This window comes from Rhinolophus ferrumequinum, chromosome 11, assembly GCF_004115265.2.
Source record: "Rhinolophus ferrumequinum isolate MPI-CBG mRhiFer1 chromosome 11, mRhiFer1_v1.p, whole genome shotgun sequence".
Taxonomy (NCBI): domain Eukaryota; kingdom Metazoa; phylum Chordata; class Mammalia; order Chiroptera; family Rhinolophidae; genus Rhinolophus; species Rhinolophus ferrumequinum.
The window spans coordinates 53,929,737-53,936,403 of NC_046294.1; positions in this window are offsets into that span (position 1 = coordinate 53,929,737).

The window sequence follows — 6,667 nt, forward strand, 5'->3', positions numbered from 1 at the left end:
TTCCAAGATAGGCTGTCCATGCCTGTCTGTCATTCCAGGCCTTAACAATGTTGCCCCTACGAAACCTTTTAGAAACAGGGTGCTATCTGCTTCTCTCCTGTTACCTCTGGGAAACTGCCCTTTGTGGTGCTCCTGTATTTTGTCTACACTTTTATAATTAGTCCCCTCAAAACTAAACCCTCTTTGACTTAATGAATTTAAATAGGAATGTATGTATTGCTTGATACAGTTGACTGAATAAATTTCTATTCTTAACCGGCCATCAGCTTTGATTTCCTCATCTGTAAGATGGGCATAAACTGCCTTAAAACATAGGGTGATTTGATGATTAAACCAAGTAATATATGTTCCATGCTTAGCACACATGGCTAGTCCCTCAGAGAAAAATAAACACTTAGCGAGTAAATATTGATAAGGATAGTTGATTTCATAGGGTCACTCAACCTAATTACAAAGATACATGGCGAAATGTCGGCTCACGGGCTTACTGAGACTTTAAAATGCATCATTAATTTATGTATTCATTTACCAAACATTTAGTGAGCATGCGACCAATACTAAGTCCCGGGAGTACAGCGGTACACAAGACTGATCGTGTCGACCCTTCTTATCGTCATATCAGCTGAACCCTCTATCATCTCATCTTGACAATGACCATGACACCCTCCTCACTTGTCTCCCTGCCTCCCCTTTACCAACCCACAAGCCACATCCATCCTCCACGTAATGGTCACTGAACGTAAGTCAGACCATGTCCCTCCCTTGTTTAAAATTCTGTGACGTCCTCTCAATGCTTTTGGAAGTAGGAGCACAGTGCTGAGGCCCTGCGCGACCAGGCTGGCCCATCTCCTTTCTTACCTGAGACACTCCTTAACCTACCTGTGGAACTACAGCCACAGTGGCCTTGCTTTGGTCCTACAATCGCAGCGTTCTCATTTCACCGGCCATTCCTGATGCTTGAGTACTTATTTTCCCCAGTCCAGTGATTTCCTGATCCTCCCAGTTAGTCAAAATCCCTGTCACAGCCTGATAGTGCTTATTCCCTTTTCCAATGGAATTCTTTGCATTTACCGGTTAACATGTATCCCCATCTAAAACAAACAAACAAACAAACAAACAAAAGCCTTATGAGGCAGGGAGACTGACTTTTGGCTCAGTCTCATACCCCTATCACCCACCACAAGGGTGTTCAGTGCCCAAGACGTGGTTCTGACCTCAGGGAAGCTTATCATTTTGTTCTAATGTCCAGACTCCTAGGAGCAAAAAGAAAAAGTAAGAACTTGCTCTAGTTCTGCCTCTAGTAGGAATGCCCATGAAATGAATAGAACCTAAGAGACAACTGTGAGGGTGCTGGAGGAACTTGACACCTAGAATTAGATCACATGACTTTACACCCCACCTCTTCACCTGTAAGACCAAGTCAGCAAGAGCAAGTAACTTCACCTTCCAGCACCTCATCTTTGGCCATTAAGATGAGAATAATAATGACCACTTCACCAGTTTTCTGGAGGAAGGAATGACGTAAAATATGAAAAGCACCTCGTACGATGCCTGGCACAGAGCAGAAGTTCAATGACTTTATTTTTACGTGTCATAATCACTAGTGTTATCATCCTCACCACAATAATCATCTCATCCCATGAAATGAAAGGCCTGTGGAAATGTGTATAAAAATAAGTGGATGAGACTGGTATATATGAGGCAACCACCCACTATGTATCTCAATGAAATGTCAGAAGCAAAACTTAAGTTATACAGTATGGTCAAAAACCAGCTATTTAGAAAATTTTCAGAGTCCTATGGCATTACTCTAGGGAGTAAATTTAGAATTAGATAGACAGTCAGTAACTATTAAAGTAAGAATGTATTAATATCTAATGGGAGTGTTGGAGTAAGAGCTGGAAGGAGAGGAAGCTATAAAAACGAGTAAGTTATGGAGTGTTAGCCTTTAATGTGGAGGAGCCCCAGTGATGCCAAGAGCCACAGTGGTTGAAGGAGCAAGTGGTAGCAAGATTTTATATGTGTGTATATGAATACGGGTACATATACACACGTACGTATACACACACACACAAGGTCGGACAATTAAGTTCGTGACCTCATCCTAGAAAAAGTGCTACATACCCCATTGCTGAATATCACTATGGTCACCTTCAAACTACTCCCCTTGGGAAGCTATGCACCAATGCCAGCGCCTAGCCCATCCTTCAAAGCAATTTTGGAACTCTTTTTCTGGAATGGCCGTCAGAGCTGTCGTCGTAGTATTACCCTTGATGTCCTGAATGTCATCAAAATGTCTTCCTTTCAATATTTCCTTTATCTTCATGTGAAGAAAGAAGTCATTGGGGGCCAGAACAGGGGAGTAGAGAGGGTGTTCCAATGCAGTTATTTGTTTACTGGCTAAAAACTCCCTCACAGACAGTGCCGTGTGAGCTGGTGCATTGTTGTGATGCAAGAGCCAGGAATTGTTGGCGAAAAGTTCAGGTCCTCTAACTTTTTTTGTGCAGCCTCTTCAGCACTTCCAAATAGTAAACTTGGTGAACTGTTCGTCCAGTTGGTACAAACTCATAATGAATAATCCCTCTGATATCGAAAAAGGTTAGCAACATATTGCAACAAGTTCATGAACTTAATTGTCTCACCTAAAAATATGTACATATATATGTACACATTAATAACATTTTCTATTTATTGCTCCAAAGCCAGTGTTCCTCCAAGTGAAAGCCATCATCAAAAGGACTGAAAGCAGCGGCACTGGAATCACCTGGCAGGAGCCAGGAGACACTGGTCTCTGACACACTCATCCAGCTACAAGGGTAATCACGCCATCTTTATGGAAGGGTTGGTTATTTTATGACATTGGAGAATTGCGATGGGGCTCAGAGTGGGGTTTCTTCCATTAGACTGATGCTTTGACACTCTTCATCGTGATAATCTGTCCACATATGAATCAAATCTAAGTCCTAAATTATGGAAATCATTCAAACGCCTGAGTAGGTGCCAATAAAACAAAGACAGCGCACGGTTAATTACGTACCCCCTATCCGCCTCTTGTTATGCTTCTATCCTGTAATGAACGATGCCCTAGGCAGTGTGGGACCCAAGTGCTTACATTGCTCTCATTGCTCGTGCTGCTAAAGAGCAGGGCCTTTAGACTCTGCCAGGGCTGGACATGCAATCTAGGCCCACGTCTGACTGAAAGTCCACCTCCCTGGTCCCAGCGTTGGTCCATATTTCTGTTTATTTTATTTGATCTTATAGGTTGTCTCAAATCCCTAGTGGATTGAAACAGAAAAGAAAAAAACAATATTGATTCTGTAACCTTGGCTTATTAATTTCTCTGACTCTAAGTTTCCTCACCTGCAGAGCAAAGATAATTGTATATACCCCAGTGGGTTATGTATTAATACTCTGCCTTATTACAGAAAGAATTCAGGAATAAAAAGGCACTTTGGGGATGATAAAATAAGGCTAAGTTCGTAAACTGTCTATCCAAGTGTCTGGAATAAGATACATCATCATTTCCCATTAATTCCTCCTCTCTGCTCATTTTTTACCTTTTCTGGTAAGAAATAGAAAAATGACCTAACTTCCTCCCTTCGTGTCTTAGTACCTTGCCTTGTTCAGCTTTTTACTGACAGGGATACACTAAGCCACTACTATAGACAGAGCCCATTGCTACACTTGGGACATAAACGTAAAGAAGGAAAAACTTAAAAACACTCATTCTAATGGGTAGAAACAAAAATATGCAAACAGTTACGGCCTGAGATGCATTATAATAGGGATGTTACAGAGTGTTACACCATCACAAGGAAGGTTTCACCGAGGAGGGGACATCTGAGCTGGCTGGGGGTCTGCCCTCACTTTGGCTCTGAGAGCCTGTCACCCTGGCTGCACCTTTTCAGTCTGGGGACATCTGTACATAAGAAGAAGGACCCTTCCATGCTTGCTTGGATTCTGGACACAAATCAACGTCTTCTTAAAAGATGACCAAACTTCTCTCTAAGAAGTAGATGTCTTGGGGCAACTCCACTTGGCAAAAGGAGTATTTGGCCCTCTAGGGAAAGCTGAGTACTTGGCCTTGAAATTCTGTCTCTCACCCGACCTGCCACCTGTGGAGGAGCCTGCACTGCTGGAAAGCACTTCGCTCTCCTCCTCCTCATTTCTCTCTTTTGTCAGGTTTAGTGCTTTCTTTGCAATCAGAGAGGAAGTGAGCTCTGAAGATACTGCAATCTGCAATATTTGAAAAAAAAAAAAAGATCAGATTGCTGTTATTTGTTGGAACCACTCTTCAGTCTCACGTAAATCCTTGTGATATAATCTGGATAATGAAAGTTCTACTGCTTGCGTTTCCACATATATTCAAAAGAGTTCTCCCCACTACTGGTCCCTGGGGGTGGGTGGGGGAGAGGCTTATGTTACATTCTAACATCCTTATTGACTCTCGCATTAAGTGGCTTGGAAACGTAGAGTCCATAAATCTGTATTTTGGTTTGCTTTTTTTGTGTGCCTCTTGCAAGCAAAAGTCTTATCCAAGAGAGTAGCTGAGTACCATTTACATAGAAATGGTCTACACTGTTATCTACGTCTATATCGACATCAGTTACACACCTCTCCTCTGATAACAGCATCCTGTGTCTTCGGGACATGCCCCTTCTGCTTGCTGTAACTGCATAGTCCTACTGTCAACAGTGACGCTCAGAACTCCACCTCCTTGATATAAGTGTGAGCAGGTGGTCTAGGTTGCACCAATCACAAACCTTCCCCAGGAATTTTTCAAGTTGGAAATCAAGAAAAAGTCTCTTTCTTCATGGTGGTCTAACTTTACTAGTTGTGAGCCCTAGGTGCTGTCTGACTCTCAGTTGGCTGAAAGATGAAGAAAGCATGCAAAGGAAAGGAGAGATGGGAGATGGAGAGATAAACTTGGTGGAGATCCAAACACTGGGCCCTGTTATATCGGAGGCCTCCCTACTTCTCTGCTCTTCTTCCATTTGGCGATAGGAACCAATAAATTCCTCATTCTAAATAGTCTAGCTTGAATGTCTACATCTTGCGCCGAAAATTATCCTGAAATATTTCCGTCTACCTTTTTAATCCCTTTTTAGGAGCAGTTAGTGAGGTGAAGTAGCATTGTTAAAAGTTCAAAGAGAAAGGTAAAAGATTACTCTAAAATCCTAGGACAAATCAAAGTAGAACCCTGAAATGGGAAGAGGTTTAAGGAAAAGATAATGGGTTTTAGGTCTGTATCAGTTTGCTAGGGCTGCCATAACAAAGTACCACAAATTGAATGCCTTAAAACAATAGAAATTAGTTCTCTCACAGTTCAGAGGCCAACATTCCAAAACCAAATCATCAGCAGGGCCATGATACATGTGCAAGATCTAGGAGGAAATCCGTCCTTGTCTTTTCCAGGTTTGGTGGCTGCTGGCATACTTTGGCTTGTGACAGCACAGCTCTAATGTCAGCCTGTGTCTTATATGGCCTCCTTCCCTCTGTGTCTTTCTGTGCTTTTCTTTTTCTGACTCTTATAAGGAAACTCATAGGATTTTGGGCCCGCCTTAGGCCTCATCTCGATCTTTATCTTAACTACATCTGCAAATACCCTATTTCCAAATAAATTCCCATTCTAAGGTCCCAAGGGCAGAGGAAGTGTGGAGGGACATTATCCAAAGCACTCAAAGGGCCAAAGTGACCTGAGGCTGAAGCCTGGATCCTATAATAAACTGTTAACTATGTAACTCCAGCTAAAATCATTTAAACTCTATGAACCTCAGTTTCTTAATCTATAAATGCATGTAACATTAACTATCTCTAAAGAATTTCTGTTAACATTCAGGGAAAGGTAGAAACCTTATCTTTCCTAGTGCCTGATACATAGTACGTGCTTAAAAATTATATTTCTACAACTCCTTTACATTTGTAATGCTTACCATGGATTATATAAAAAGGAAGAATTAAATGTATGTTTAAATACATTAAACAATTTACTGTGAAAGTCTCACTGAGGAGGATCAAGGAAGGCTTCTTGGAGAAGATATGATATTTAGCTGGATCTTAAAAATTCATAATTTTATTAATTGGAAAAGCTATGGATGTGCAGTAAATTCAAGAGAAGGCCTTGGCTGATATGCTCAAAGTGAAATGAAGCCTTCTAATAGTTCAATTCCCTCCACATAATTCCTCTAAAAGTGGACAGGTACCGTACGCTTTAGACAAATCATCAGTTTGCTAATTTGGGCTTTCAGACATTTCAGTATATGACTGATTTCAAGATTACCATCTATGATGAAAATCTGGAAAGCAGATATTCTACACTGTGGGAAAGGGTGGATTTTTATAGTTTGAAAATGAGTGGGATAACCAGGTTGACATTTTACAATGCATAATAACAAACCAAAAATCTGACTAATACTATGTGGTTTAGAAAGTACGTGGAAATTTGCATATTATGTGTCTCTTTCCCCAACTATACGGAATGTTCCGTAAAAGATATGGTGACAGCTGCTCATAACGGTGTCCCCAGTGCCCATAAAATATTGGGTGAACAAGCAAATGAAATTGCATCACATAGTGTATCCCACATGAAAAACCCACGAATAGTCAATCCTGAGTCATACGCTATCAAACTTACTAATTTTCTCCCATAACTGCACTGAGAGTCAAG